Below are 15,751 nucleotides of genomic sequence, written 5' to 3' on the forward strand. Positions count from 1 at the left end.
TTGACTTGCCACAGTTGTTGACACGCACTATTTGCTGTCAGTCAAAATAGTTTCAGGCATTTCTGCAGAGGCGCCGAGACACATGCCAGAGACTATACCTGTTTAGTCACTGTACAACTTTATCAATGTGACATATAATTATATAGGGCCTATGCTCAATTTATGACGCATTACAAATCAATAGTTTGCTTTGTGCTATATTATGGCAAGCCGTTTTAACATTTAATCGAAACATGCTCCTATCTGTAACATATGTTTTAGATATCCAAAAACACGTTTCTCCTAGTCAAAACAGTATTCTCACTAGTCATAATTGTAATTAAAGATATCCATAATGACATTCTTACTAGTATAAATTGTATTTCAAGATATCTATAATTAAATTTCTCCTAGTCAAAATTCTATTTCAGATATCTTAAAATCCGTAAAAAAATACATGTAGCCGTTTTAACATTTAATAGCTAGACTGGATATGTATACTAGATATCTATAATTCAGTTCTTCCTAGTCAAAACTAACGTTTCGGATATCCATAATGACATTCCTCCTAGGAGGAACTGTCATTTGAGATATCCGAAACGTCATTCTTCCTAGGAGGAATGACGTCACTTTTCCCATTCATGTGTATTGGGCTTTTAGTTTCGGATATCCGTAACTGCATTCTGGATATCTAAAACTAACATTCTGGATATCTGCAATAGAATTCTTACTAGGAGGATCTACTCTTTCAGATATCTACAATGCAGTTCTTACTAGGACAAACTACCATTTTAGATATCCGAAATTAAAAAATAATTCCAGACCTCCGTAATTACATTTAGTATATCCATTAATTCATTGTTACTAGGACAAATGGAATTATGGATATCCACAATTCATATTATTACTAGTACAAATGTAATTTCAGATATCTGCAATTAGTATTATGACTAGGAACAATACAGTTACAGATATACATAAATATGTTATGGATATCTGGTGACAGGTAGATAAGACGCCATTTTAACATAAAAGGGTTGATTGACTATCTACAATTATATTTTAGATATCTCAAATAGCATTTCTCCTAGTAAAAACTGTATTCTTACTAGTCATAATGGTAATTAAAGATATCCATAATGACATTCTTACTAGTATAAATTGTATTTCAAGATATCTATAATTTAATTTCTCCTAGTCAAAATTCTATTTCAGATATCTTAAAATCCGTAAAAAAATACATGTAGCCGTTTTAACATTTAATAGCTAGACTGGATATGTATACTAGATATCTATAATTCAGTTCTTCCTAGTCAAAACTAACGTTTCGGATATCCATAATGACATTCCTCCTAGGAGGAACTGTCATTTGAGATATCCGAAACGTCATTCTTCCTAGGAGGAATGACGTCACTTTTCCCATTCATTTGTATTGGGCTTTGAGTTTTGGATATCCGTAATTGCATTCTGGATATCTAAAATCAACATTCTGGATATCTACATTTGAATTCTTACTAGGAGGATCTACTCTTTCAGATATCTACAATGCAGTTTTTACTAGGACAAACTACCATTTTAGATATCCGAAATTAAAAAATCGTTCCAGACCTCCATAATTACATTTTGTATATCCAAAATGTAATTAAGTATAACCACAATTCATATTATGACTAGTACTAATCGAATTATGGATATCCACAACTGCAATTGTGCTAGGAAAAATATAGTTCAATATATCCTAATTTATATTATGGATATCCGTAATTGTAATTCTTCCTATCCATAATGCAGTTTTAGATATCTATAACTGCAATATGATCGCTTTCCTTCCACCTACGTCAGTGGCTCGTGGACTCTGATTGGTCCGTTAAATGTGTCATGGGCGCCGTTTGTGTCGTTCACATTTACATAGCTTTAAGTTCCCTGCTTTCTAAGTGGCATTTCATTATAGGCGAACGGAACTACCCTAAAAACAAGCAATTAAGTTAGATTTCAGTCATCTAACGCTCATTAATCTCTCAGTCTCAACAGATTACGAGCTGCGCTAACAAATTCAAAGGGAAAAAAAACAGCAGGGGGCGCTGTTTTCCTTTTTTTTATGGGTTCCCATTGATGCTTCAGTATAATCATATACGAGCAAATGACCACGCTGATTGTCAAATACATTTATTATGTTAATGTCGCCATTGTCTGAAATTAGTCCAATCCTCACCTTTGTTTAGGGTACACATGTCCTCTCCATATCCAGATCACACTGGAGCCATGTTGGTTAATTATATCAATGTCAGTTGTAGCCTAGGTCAGTGGTTCTCAACATGAGGTCCGGGGACCAACAAGGGCCATTAAGGGGCTCCCCAGCAAATTGATAATTAAACATGCCAGAATATCCTAAATTAACACAATTAGACAATTTAGCCTAGATTAGGAGAATGGCTGTTCTGATCATAGTTTGCTCTACAAGCAATAGGCTTAGGCTATAGAGATACTGGTCATGGACAAGAATTAAAAAACACAAGAAAGCCATTGCCTTGTTTCCATTGGGGTCCTTTGTACTCAATTCATAGTGACATTAAATGACAGACAGATATACACTACTATGCAGAACATCATCTAAGCAATTTAAAAAATAAGAGAAAAATCTGACAATGAAATTCTTTCTTAATCACTTTATTTTTGGTGAATGTTCACCTAGTGCAGTGTTTCTCAAAGCGGGGTCCAGGGACCCCCAGTCCTTCCTTAAGGGGGTTCCAGGCGGTCAGTTAGGAACCAAATGGATGAATGGATGAACAGGGGTCTTCAACAGGGGGTCCGAGACCCCTAGGGGGTCCTCAGAGTTACTACAGGGGGTCTGCTAAATCTTTGTGTTATGATTATTTGTTTTTACCTTAACCATTTGAACCCTAATATCCCTTTTCTGAGGAGAACAACGCTCACAACGCCTCGCAGTGCGAGGCGTTGTGAGCTTGTAGATCTGCTATTTCTGAGGAGAACAACGCTCACAACGCCTCGCAGTGCGAGGCGTTGTGAGCTTGTAGATCTGCTATTTTTGGCAAAGAGGCGTAGAGGGAAAAAAGAGCAGACCAAGTGAACAAAAAAAGTTTAATCTGTAACACAATTGTATACAATATAGAAGAGGGGGTCCCTGCTTAATTTCTCTCTCAGCTAGGGGGTCCTTGGCCTGAAAACGTTGAAGGCCCCTGCCCTACGGAACCTCTCCCTCCGCTGTATAGCTCCAAGATGAGCTATATAGCGGAGGGAGAGGTTCCGATTGGAGCTATTATACACATTGATTCTTGAATAGGCCTATATACGATTAGCCAGCCCTGTTCTTTTTTAAAACAACATTTTCGGGTTGATTCATCTAGCTATTTGTTGAGTTCTCATACGAATTTGGCATTAGGCATTGTACTACATAGAGGGTGTATGAAACGAAAGCCTGCCAGCCAGGTAGCCTACTTATAACAAGGCGTTAATAAAGTGACCAACATGGATGGAACTCTCTCTCTTTGTTCTCTGCTCTGCAATGCAGGGGTTAACGAGCATATCATTTGCACTATATTAGCCATACTGGTGAGTGGTGACAGGATAAAAGTGTTGTCTCTTGACAATTTGTTGATCTGTGAGCCCAGGCCACCTGCAATTTACAGAGAATACAGGATAGGTGGGCACTAGGGACATCTGGGCACCCTGATGTAAAATTGGCTATTTTGTCCAAAATTCTAAAAAAAAAAAATATGAAAAAATGGTCCTAAGTAATGTAGATATGCACGTTATCTCAAACGTCCTTCCTTCAAATTCTTGTTTATGTCCATAATATCGGTACTGGTTTTGTAGAAATGTTATAAATATTAGAGCTTAATTTTGTTCTAATCATGTATACCTTATTTTACTTAAAAACGTTTTCCAATTTAATGTTTTAACATTTTCTGGTACATATGGTAAGTTATCACTTAGCCTACATATAGTCTTCATCCTTGGCATGAAAACAATGGTGCGTGAATGAAGTATAATTGAAAACGATTTGTTTAGTGCCGTTTTTTATCTCAAGACTCATATGGGCTTAAATTTTAACATATTCGGTTTAATAACTCACACCCTGTTAAATCAATTGAAAAACTTTGTTTATGATAGCAGACATGTGTACAGTAGGTCCTTTGCTTGAAAATATTACATGTAGGTAAAAAAAAAAAAAATGAAAAGAGAGAAAACTGTACAATAAGGCTCGCCCAAGATGACGTAATTTTGAATATCTAAAATGGTAGTTTGTCCTAGTAAGAACTGCATTGTAGATATCTGAAAGAGTAGATCCTCCTAGTAAGAATTATATTGCATATATCCAGAATGTTGGTTTTAGATATCCAGAATGCAGTTACGGATATCCGAAACTAAAAGCCCAATACACATGAATGGGAAAAGTGACGTCATTCCTCCTAGGAAGAATGACGTTTCTGATATCTCAAATGACAGTTCCTCCTAGGAGGAATGTCATTATGGATATCTGAAACGTTAGTTTTGACTAGGAAGAACTGAATTATAGATATCCAGTCTAGCTAGTTCCTCCTAGGAGGAATGTCATTATGGATATCTGAAACGTTAGTTTTGACTAGGAAGAACTGAGTTATAGATATCCAGTCTAGCTATTAAATGTTAAAACGGCTTGCCATACTATTTCTACTAGTAAGAATGTAGTTATAGATATCTGTAATAAGGATTTTGACTAGTCAAAATGCAGTTTTTACTAGTCAAAATGCAGTTTTGACTAGTCTAAATGTAATTACAGATATCTGCGATTACTTTATGACTAGTAAGAATACAGTTTTAACTAGGAGAAATGCTATTTGCGATATCACAAATATAATTCTAGATAGTCAATGGACACTTTTTATATTAAAATGGCGTAATATCTACCTGTCACCAGATATCTGTAACTGTATTGTTCCTAGTCATAATACTAATTGCAGATATCTGAAATTACATTTGTACTAGTAATAATATGAATTGTGGATATCCATAATTCCATGTGTCCTAGTAACAATGAATTATTGGATATACTAAATGTAATTACGGAGGTCTGGAATGATTTTTTTATTTCGGATATCTAAAATGGTAGTTTGTCCTAGTAAGAACTGCATTGTAGATATCTGAAAGAGTAGATCCTCCTAGTAAGAATTATATTGCAGATATCCAGAATGTTGGTTTTAGATATCCAGAATGCAGTTACGGATATCCGAAACTAAAAGCCCAATACACATGAATGGGAAAAGTGACGTCATTCCTCCTAGGAAGAATGACGTTTCGGATATCTCAAATGACAGTTCCTCCTAGGAGGAATGTCATTATGGATATCCGAAACGTTAGTTTTGACTAGGAAGAACTGAATTATAGATATCTAGTATACATATCCAGTCTAGCTATTAAATGTTAAAACGGCTACATGTATTTTTTTACGGATTTTAAGATATCTGAAATAGAATTTTGACTAGGAGAAATTAAATTATAGATATCTTGAAATACAATTTATACTAGTAAGAATGTCATTATGGATATCTTTAATTACCATTATGACTAGTAAGAATACAGTTTTTACTAGGAGAAATGCTATTTGAGATATCTAAAATATAATTGTAGATAGTCAATCAACCCTTTTATGTTAAAATGGCGTTTTATCTACCTGTCACCAGATATCCATAACATATTTATGTATATCTGTAATTGTATTGTTCCTAGTCATAATACTAATTGCAGATATCTGAAATTACATTTGTACTAGTAATAATATGAATTGTGGATATCCATAATTCCATTTGTCCTAGTAACAATGAATTAATGGATATACTAAATGTAATTACGGAGGTCTGGAATTATTTTTTAATTTCGGATATCTAAAATGGTAGTTTGTCCTAGTAAGAACTGCAGATTGTAGATATCTGAAAGAGTAGATCCTCCTAGTAAGAATTCTATTGCAGATATCCAGAATGTTAGTTTTAGATATCCAGAATGCAGTTACGGATATCCGAAACTAAAAGCCCAATACACATGAATGGGAAAAGTGACGTCATTCCTCCTAGGAAGAATGACGTTTCGGATATCTCAAATGACAGTTCCTCCTAGGAGGAATGTCATTATGGATATCCGAAACGTTAGTTTTGACTAGGAAGAACTGAATTATAGATATCTACTATACACATCCAGTCTAGCGATTAAATGTTAAAACGGCTTGCCATACTATATTGTCTGTAGGATCTGTGCAATAACTTCAATTCAAGTTCCTGTTCCACACGGCGAACATCATCATGAGAAAAGACAACTTGCTTTTTGATGAGACTTTTTATGCCAACGGCTCTAACATCTGATGGGTAAGATATTCTACTTTTTATTTTATTTTATCATGAGCAATTTAATGTGTTTTTGAAGCAGACAAATACAGAAAAAACGATACCTTATAATTTCCAGGCTGCGCGAGATGTTTTGGGACCTCATAGAAACTTAGATAAATCCAGCGCAGTCGGAAGCAAACACTGTAGGCTATTATAGCCTATGTGAGGTGTTTTTCTTCATCAGTGGTGGAAAAAATACTCATTTTTTTTTACTTAAGTAAAAGTATCAATACTGCAATGAAAAAATAAATAGTAATGTAAAAGTAGGCTACCTACATTTGGAAATATTCCAGTAAAGTGAAAATACCTCAAAATTGTACTCAAGTACAGTACTTGAGTAAAGGTACTTAGTTGCCTATGTATGTGAGGTGTTTTTAATCCAAATGTAGATTGGGGCAATTTGCTAAAAGTCAGTGGATTGCATGCGATTGCTGCTACTGAAGCTAGCTGCAGCGTTAACTCTTGATGCAAGCATGCTTCCAGTTTATCTAATTTTCCACTAGAGATTTGAGGTTATAATGTTGATTAATGGTAACCGGAAGACTCGCCCCAAAACACACTCGCCCAAACTTTTTCCGTGGATAAGGTTAGAAATAAGTTTATGGTTAGGCACAGTTTTACTGAGGTTAAATTTGGGAATAAGGTTAGGTTTAAGCATAGTTTACTGAGGTTACTTTTATGAATACCAGGTGGCGACCTAGCCCTGAAACATGACTGTCAGACGAGAATCATGTGAACCATGGCTAGTGGCGACCGTTCCGAGGTCGCCGGATTTGCACTGGGGCGACTGTGTTTTGGGGCGAGCGTTTTGGTATTCGACTTAATTTGTAGAGATCATCTGACTCTGCTGACTCCTAGGTTGTCGTTTGCAACACACCCACTCTTTTGGCACCCAGTAGCCTAATGGTATATTTACGTGTACATCACGCCAATAAAATTTGGATGCAACTCAGTGATTTCATTTTCATAATTATTTAATAGGCCTATTAAAAGTTAATAGTTAATTAGATTTTTATTAGGTGTATTTCAGTGTATCATATAGTATAGGCCTTAATTCCCTATGCGGCCCATGCAGCCATTTATCAATCCAATTATTCTGGCTTTGATCTTTTAAATTGTGCCATGTAATTAAAACAAATTCCTTATTCTCGCCCACATCTAAATGCCATTACAGTAGAGCAATATCAATGCTACTGTATGTTAAATCAATCTACTTGAAATTAAAATGCAAAATTGTTGAGCCTTTCAAAGGTCTACTATGAAAGTGAACAAGGCTAGGTGAAACCTAGATATGTCTGGACAATGAATCTGCATTGTGCAAAATTGTTGGCAATTTGCTTGAGGCATTGTTGTTATTGTTTGTGGTTATAATGGGAATTCCTGGATATGAAATCTACACACTAGAAACTGTGTTTGAATAGTTACCTTGTTAGGCTAACTGGCCAACCAGCGATGTAACTTCATCATGAGAGAGTGAGTGACTGACTCAAATGCTTTTTTCTTGGAGACTAGTAGGCCTACCTTGCTGGATAAGAAATGTACATACATTGCCAGCATAGGCAGTGGAGTGGTGGTCTGTACAGGGACGCTGGAAGTCATTTATGCCAAGGGGGGCTGTGCTTGGCGGGGCGCGCGTGCGGGTTTTTTTTTCACATGTGTCCCGCGATATTTTCCACATTTTTCACGTTTTTTCACCTTTTTCAACAAATATTTTATTCCCCAAAGTTAAATACATCATTGTTTTAATATATAAGTGTGTATATAGACTTTAAAATGATACATATTTGTTTAATTTACAAAAAAAAAAAAAAATCATTTTTTTTTTTTTTTTTTCTCTTCCCCACCACCAGGGGTGCTGCAGCACCCTCAGCACCCCACTTCCCGCGTCCCTGGGTCTGTAGACATCTGGCAGACCAGCTAATTTAACTCTGCTCCGACACTTGTCATTCACACTCATGAGGCGGGAGGACATCACAGGTAATTTGGCATGATAAGGAGATGTGAGATTGATGGTACAAAATATACCTGCATTTTAAATCAGCACCTATTTTCACAGGATGTCAAAATGGTAAATACTAGTAAATTACTGTCTTTACGTGCGCGTGGGAAAGGGGTTTCTGTCAGGCAGTCAAGTCTGTCAGTCAAGAATCAGGAAGGTTTTATTTGTCACTAATGTTTACAAGTACAAGAAGCGTAATGTTGTTGGGTCAGTCAAAAACATGCTCTATAGGGCAGGCCTGCTGGTCCAGCCAAAAAGTATAAAGTGTGATTTATCTTGCATGCACACTCTCACTCTCTCTCTCTCTCTCTCTCTCTCTCTCTCTCTCTCTCTCTCTCTCTCTCTCTCTCTCTCTCTCTCTCTGGCCACTCAGAGTGGGAGTGAATGGGGTGTTGCTGGTTGAGTAGCCCAGAGCCATTGGCTACGGTTGGTTCTTTATTCTAGCCTCTGCAGTGCTATAACAGGGAAAGGGGTCGAACCTCTTTCATTGTATAACTCAGCTTGACTGAGATGTAGTAACTGGTGAATCCAGGGATATTCACTCCCCGTTGTGATGTTTCAGCCCAATACTCATTAAGCATTCATTGACAGCACCACAACTTCCTACGTGGAATAGAAAAGGTTTGTCTTTGCTCCCAAATTTTGAAATACGTCCATTTGTGTGTACATTTTGGTGTGCTTCCTCAAAGTTATCTCCCATTCATAATTAGTTTGGAAATATTACACAGCAAAATGTAGAGACTCTAGAGTGTGAATGTGAGCGTGCAACAATCACATAAATCGTGATAAGCTGGGATCAGCTCTTGATTTAGTCTTGAAAATGTTGGACCAGCAGACTGACCGATTGACCGACTGAGTGGCTTTTACTAGCTCTGTGGTCACAGCTAAAAATGGAATGTCACTTATAAAGCACTCCAGATTTGACTGTGGATGAATGAACACATTAACTTGTGCTTTTACACCATTGCACCATTTACCCATTTAATCTCACCGATGATTGGTGCATCTGTGCCATGAGCACACACGACTCCACCCCCAAAATACTACCACAGCAACACATTAACTGTAACTCACACCATACGCACAAACATTAACTGTAACACACAACATATTTCTCTTTTTCCCCCCTCACTTTAAAATATTGTGCTGCTCATTTAGATGAGAGCACTCTCTTCACATATGAATTTAACTTTTCACACCCACTGCTCACTGGCATTTTAGTTTATTACAGGTTTATTACAGATAAACACTGAATGCCAGATGGTGAGTGGTTTGTCTGAGTACAGCTCTTATGAAAAGAGCCTGAATGCAACCCATTAGTGGGATTCACCGTTGAAATGTCATAATGCCATTGCTTTGACACCGGCGGCGTGAGATGCACTTTTCAAGGAAAATGACTCCCTATCGGATGAGAGACTATATTATACATACAACCGTAAGAGAAAATATTCCGCAATCCCCACCTCTTTTGTCAAAGTAGTGTAATAAACATGCCATCGTCCATAGGGCAGGTATTACCCGATTTTTTGTTACCACATGCCAAGTATTCTGTCTCCACCCATCACTCTCCCAGAGAGTTACCCCTGTAATTGTCTAATTAGAGCTTGGTGTAAGGGTTTTGCTGCGCTCACCCTTAAATGCTTGGCAAAGCCATAATCAGGTGTATGTGCATTTCAGCAACTTACATTTAAGACCCCTTTTCAGTGCTTATTGGAATTATAATCCACACCACTTGCAAAGTCATTAAAATAGCAGAATGAGGCTACAGGCCTGCAAAAAATGTAAACGTACTCCAATGAGCACGTTTCAACACAATTGAAATTATGGTCGATATGATCGCAACTAAAACTTTTCAAATGACTGTACTAAGGTGATACCAGGACTCACAGATAATATCAATAACAGTTGCCTTTAATGCATGGGCAGCAGTGACCTATTATATATACACACAATAAGTCAATTAGTGAAGACAATTCCTCTGACTTTTATATAATCGCATCTATTTCCTGACACATAATTAGAATATACATAGAATACATCAAAAACATAGGACAGAGATAGGAGAAATTCAGACTAGTAGTACACCATTGACAGGCCAAAACTTTATTAGTAGAAAATTAAAGCCATACTGAAGATTACCAGTAGATGGTAGCCTCAATAACAACCTAACTTTGATGCACTGTTACAGTAATACAGAGATCCCACAATATTGCTATAAAGAATATCTGGTTTTATACTTTTATGGCTTTACTTTTTTACACAGATTCAGAATCAAACAAAGCTGGCGTAATGCCCCTAAGCATGCCAGCGTTTAGGAATCCGAGGCCTCGGAACAGCATCAGAGTATTACACTATGCTGTTTAAGATTACAGCTGTTGTCGGTAGATGTTATACATTGCTATGCGTTTATTTCACAAAACACAATTGTGTAACGAGGTAGCAGACTGCAGTCACAAGAGCTCCGGCACAGAAGCATTTTCCTTCACCAAGTGACATAAAGGGTGTTTTTCAAAATAAGAAGAGCATGCTGTATAACCCTAGCCTGGGATCCAGCCTGCTCGCTACATTCTGGGGGGGGGGTGGGTTTCTCACTTCTCTTCACAGTCTGGAAAGCCTCCTATCTCCGTGCCCACACGAGAGAAGCCCGCGGCTTCTGATTTGTCACTTCCTGACTTGCCTACATAATGGAAATACAGACTGAGTAGCGAAGTGAGAAAAAAGAAAACGTAGAGAATCAGGATTCCAGGTTAGTATAACCCACTCAGTTGTCAAAAGATCAAAGATACAAAACTCACTTTATCATAATGTAATTCATAGAGATGTACCGTTACCATTTTATCCTTCCCGACACCGATTCCAATACCCATAACTTGTGTATCGGTCGATACAGAGTACCGTTCGAATAACAAATACAAATAAAGATCTAGGACAGTGGTTCTCAAAGTGGGGTCCATGGACTGTCAGGGTTCCTTGAGGGGGTTCCAAATGGACCCTTACAGGTATGTAACTCTGAGAGTGTACACATGGAACCAAATGGGTCCATTTGGTTCCATTTGTACGGAATTCACCTATCAGGATGGGATATGAAATATCAGACAGATCCGTGTCACATGACTATAGAGATAATGTGTACCGATTTGCATGATGTTTGGACAAAATATGTGGGAGTAAAATAAAAGAAAAAGAAAAAAGAAAAATCGGCCTCCTGGTGGCGCTATAACAGGACAATGTGAAAGGGTGTAATTTCTTACTCAGCCTAGTGCGAATGTGCGTGCAAAGTTTCATGGCAATCGGACGCTGCATTTATGATTTGAGGCATTTTGTTCAAAATGAGCCACTCCTGCAAACTTTAGATGCTAATCTTAGCCAATCAGGATGGAATATGAAAAATAGAGATGTGTACCGATTTGAAAAATATATTACATTATTTGAATCACAACCTGAAGTTAAAGTGCTGCTCAATGCTGAATCCCCCAGAGTCTAGAAATTTGGTTTCTAATATGTTGGGTGTTAAAATAAAAACAAAAGTGAATAAAAATACTATTCACAAATAGTAAAAAATGCCTCCTCTAGAATGTATGGACTCGCCAACCGCTTCTTCTCCGATGACAGTGAGATGTTGCACCAGGAGGTTGGAGGTTCATGCTATATTCCCCAGTTCCCCTCCCTGCTGAACAGACGATCTGATCAACCAGGAGTTACTGGTACAGCGACAAGGATACAATCCCCTGCTGGTAATATATATATATACCACCTGGATGCCCTGTACATGTCTAACTATGACTTTGACATATTGTAGTTATCTTTTTCTTTCACTGTTGAGGGAAGCTCAAAGTGCAACCATTACCAGCAATGACTTCTACTCTCCGTATTGTTGTGCGTTTGATAGACACTTGAACTTGAATGCTGGATGATGCAAAGCTAGATGAAACTGTGTATCATTGGTGCCATCAAGTTAACCCCTCATATGTTTAATTGAATTAGGCACATAACACATACACTAGGCTTAGCAGCCCCACAAAAGGCCCTCTCTTTATCTGTCTGACAGAAACTACCTTAAGACCTCTACACACTGTACAATATTTGAAATGGTCGGTGAGTGAACAGATCGTTAAGCATTTCACATTGCACGAGTTTCTCTCTTGAAATCGGGCTAAATATATCGTTGTGATTCTCGCACGATTGATTGGTCGGCGACAGGGGTTCACTGATTGCAAGATATTTCACCACGATGTGATCCCGACCCAATAAATACATACATTTGTTTTTATTACAAACGTCTCACGAAAACGTGAAAGGCTCCCGTGATATATGCGCAAGACCGAGACAGGACGCTAATGATTGATATTAAATAATTCTCAATTTCTCTGTATTTCTCTCTCTCTCTCTCCCTCTCTGAAACAAACGTTTCAAAAGTCAACCAGGGTGCAATTCAGATCAGAAGCAGTGTTGCCGTGTCCGCTTATTATAAGCGAGTTGCTTGTAAACAATATTGGTGATTGCGTTTCTTTTTAGCTTATTTCCAAAGTGTAGTTGCTTATTTGGCTTTATTTCTTAATGTTTTTTTTCTTTGAAAATAGCTGTGACACGTTGTGAGCTTGTAGATCGGCTATTTTATTTGTATATAGGTTTAAAGTGCTCATGCAGCGGCCTATAGTCGCTTTTGTTGGGCTTGTTTTCATAGACCTGGTTGCTTATTTCTCGCGCAAAACCTTGCAATACTGTTCAGAGATACATACGTGCGTCACACACACACACACACACACACGCACACGCACACGCACACGCACACACACACACACACACACACACACACACACACACACACACACACACACACACACACACACACACCTCTCTCTCTGTCTGCAAGCCCTATTCCTCTCTAATAATAAACAGCCCCATCGTCGAGTAGGCTCGCTCACTCTATCAATCTGTTTTATCATGTTTAACTAATACAGGACTGGACTGTCTGGACGGTAATATTGCGGTTCTATGCGGGAGGACTAGCCACGGTGCGTGGCTGTAATGTGCTCTCATTGGCTGTAGCGTGCACTAGATCGGGGCCGATAGCCCCAATTATCCAACAAGTTTGAAATCTAAAAGTTATCGGGAACCCCTCGCCGACCGTACTTTATCGGGGTGTTTCTTCTCGGAGTACCTTACACACTGCGCGATCAACACCTCGCCGAGGGATGCCCAATCTTAACTGAGATCGGTGGTTTTGTCGGCGAACACCAAAAAATATCCCGATAGTGAAATCGGGTCAAATATCGTACAGTGTGTAGAGGTCTTTAGCATAGTAGACTTACACAGGCTATTAGCCTATATTTCACTGATCTGGACCTTTGTAGGCCTGGCATTCAGTTAGACATCTTAAGATCTGTAAGTACACACTGATTAAATGTATTCAACAACTTGAAATTCAAGGCCATAAATAATGTCCAGGCAATACATAACTAATCACTCATTGAGAGAATTTGAAATTGTGCCAAACGTGTAGCGACACAGAAGTTAGTGAATGCATTTTGCTGCTGTCAGCACCTGAACCGTTCCACTGTTACCCACCAGGAACAGCCAGTACAGTACCTAACAGGCTTACTGTTGTTTGGGGGGGGGGGGGGGGTGACTATGACCACTGTTGTGTGATGGGTGGGGTTATGAGCTAAGGTTCTTTTTGTTTATTCAGGTGCACAGATCTTGTCTATTCCGGGCTAGTGGTGGACAGGCACAGAGTCTCATGTCATGTTCTGGGTCTGTATTCGTCAGGTATGCCAGTGTGGAAAAATCACTTTCACAGAGATACGCACTTGCAAAATGTACAAAACACTTCATTGCTTTTACTGTAAGCTCTGGGGATTCTGCCTGACAACTCATCCAGAACTTCACAAGGGAATGTCATTCATACGTGAGCCCATCTTCACAGAGTCTGTGGATCTTAATGAGCTGATCATTTTCTGTGGTAGTTGAGCTTGAAATACTTTTGGAATTGAAGCATTGAAGCACGAGGTACCACCAAGTAAACACCAAGTAAATTACTTGGGGACCAAAGTAAAAATCAGGAATATTGTCAGTCGGGAATGCACTCACTTGCTTATACAATACCTGTAGTACTTGTTGTCAGAGTATTCACTGTACCCGTTGTTATACCCAGTGCAGTACCCATTACCACAGTACTAATATCGTTAGATATTACAATCAATGGGAAATGTATAAACCTTGTCATAAACTTGTTGTACACTAACCATTGTCAGAGTACTCAGTTCGGTACCCACTACTACCATATTTAGGTAGGTCCGGTTGGCCAATCAGGAAAGCCGATAACAACAACAACCCCCCCCAGAAACAGCTTCGGTGTCGGTGAGTTTATAAGTGCTCACCTCAAGTTATCAGCCTTGTTTATTTTCAGCTGCATCTGGCATCAAATATCCAATTTGATATCCGGTTTGAATGCATCGGGTGTATTTGAGAAAGCATTTGATAAAGCTCCATTTCTGAGAATTCCTCTTGTTAAGTAATTCATTTATATTTGTAAAAAATTCAATAGCTCACCCAAAATGTATTTGCTCTCCCAGAGTAGTCCAACAATCACAGATTTTTACATATCAATAGATGTAATAGTCTTAGAGAAAGCATTGAAGCATATCAGCTATTCAGAAGTACTATTTAAGCAGATAATCTACAGATAATGCATAAATGCATAAATTAGGCAATCTCCATGGTGAGCATTGATGAATTTGCTCTTGAAGGCCCATGTTAGCTAGACAAAATGAGAAATAATGTTCGGTGGCAGTCTAGAGTTGTCAATATTAAACTTCAATGTGTTCTGAAGTTCTAATGCAAACTTACACTGGCCTAAGAGCTTCACTTTCCATATTGACATCACTCCGGTGTGGCACAATACGTTCCATTCATTGCACCCTTGCCCAGGATAAACAAACAACACACATCAAGGAGACCAATTTTACAGTTCATTAATTGATAGCATGGCTGATTGTTCTGCTAAGCTGTTTCAAAACACTTTCCTGCTGTGTGTGTGTGTGTGTGTGTGTGTGTGTGTGTGTGTGTGTGTGTGTGTGTGTGTGTGTGTGTGTGTGTGTGTGTGTGTGTGTGTGTGTGTGTGTGTGTGTGTGTGTGTGTGTCATTTTGTGCAGTCACATACTCCCTGCTTCTATACAACATTAAGAGTGGCTGGACTCCTATTCACTGTAGTTCAAGTTCAAGCGATGCTTTTGGGTTTTTCCTGTTTGGAAAATGCATGGAAGAGTGAATCTGAACTGGTTAAATCTCTATGTATTTGTGTGTGTGTGTGTGTGTGTGTGTGTGTGTGTGTGTGTGTGTGTGTGTGTGTGTGTGTGTGTGTGTGTGTGTGTGTGTGTGTGTGTGTGTGTGTGTG

At 38.4% G+C, this 15,751-nt stretch overlaps 1 protein-coding gene across 3 annotated transcripts in view; it reads left to right on the forward strand.

Moving 5' to 3' along the window:
• The first annotated feature begins 6,204 nt into the window (after window positions 1-6,204).
• Window positions 6,205-15,751, forward strand: part of LOC308096262 (neural cell adhesion molecule L1-like protein) — a 92,449-nt gene continuing 82,902 nt past the window's right edge. For all 3 annotated transcript variants that reach the window (XM_080443633.1, XM_080443637.1, XM_080443638.1), the window contains exon 1: window positions 6,205-6,335. The gene's annotated coding sequence lies outside the window, so the exon portion shown is untranslated. The remainder of the gene's footprint in view (window positions 6,336-15,751) is intronic.

The sequence above is a fragment of the Gymnoscopelus braueri genome (genome assembly GCF_963280865.1).
Source record: "Gymnoscopelus braueri genome assembly, chromosome: 12".
NCBI lineage: Eukaryota > Metazoa > Chordata > Actinopteri > Myctophiformes > Myctophidae > Gymnoscopelus > Gymnoscopelus braueri.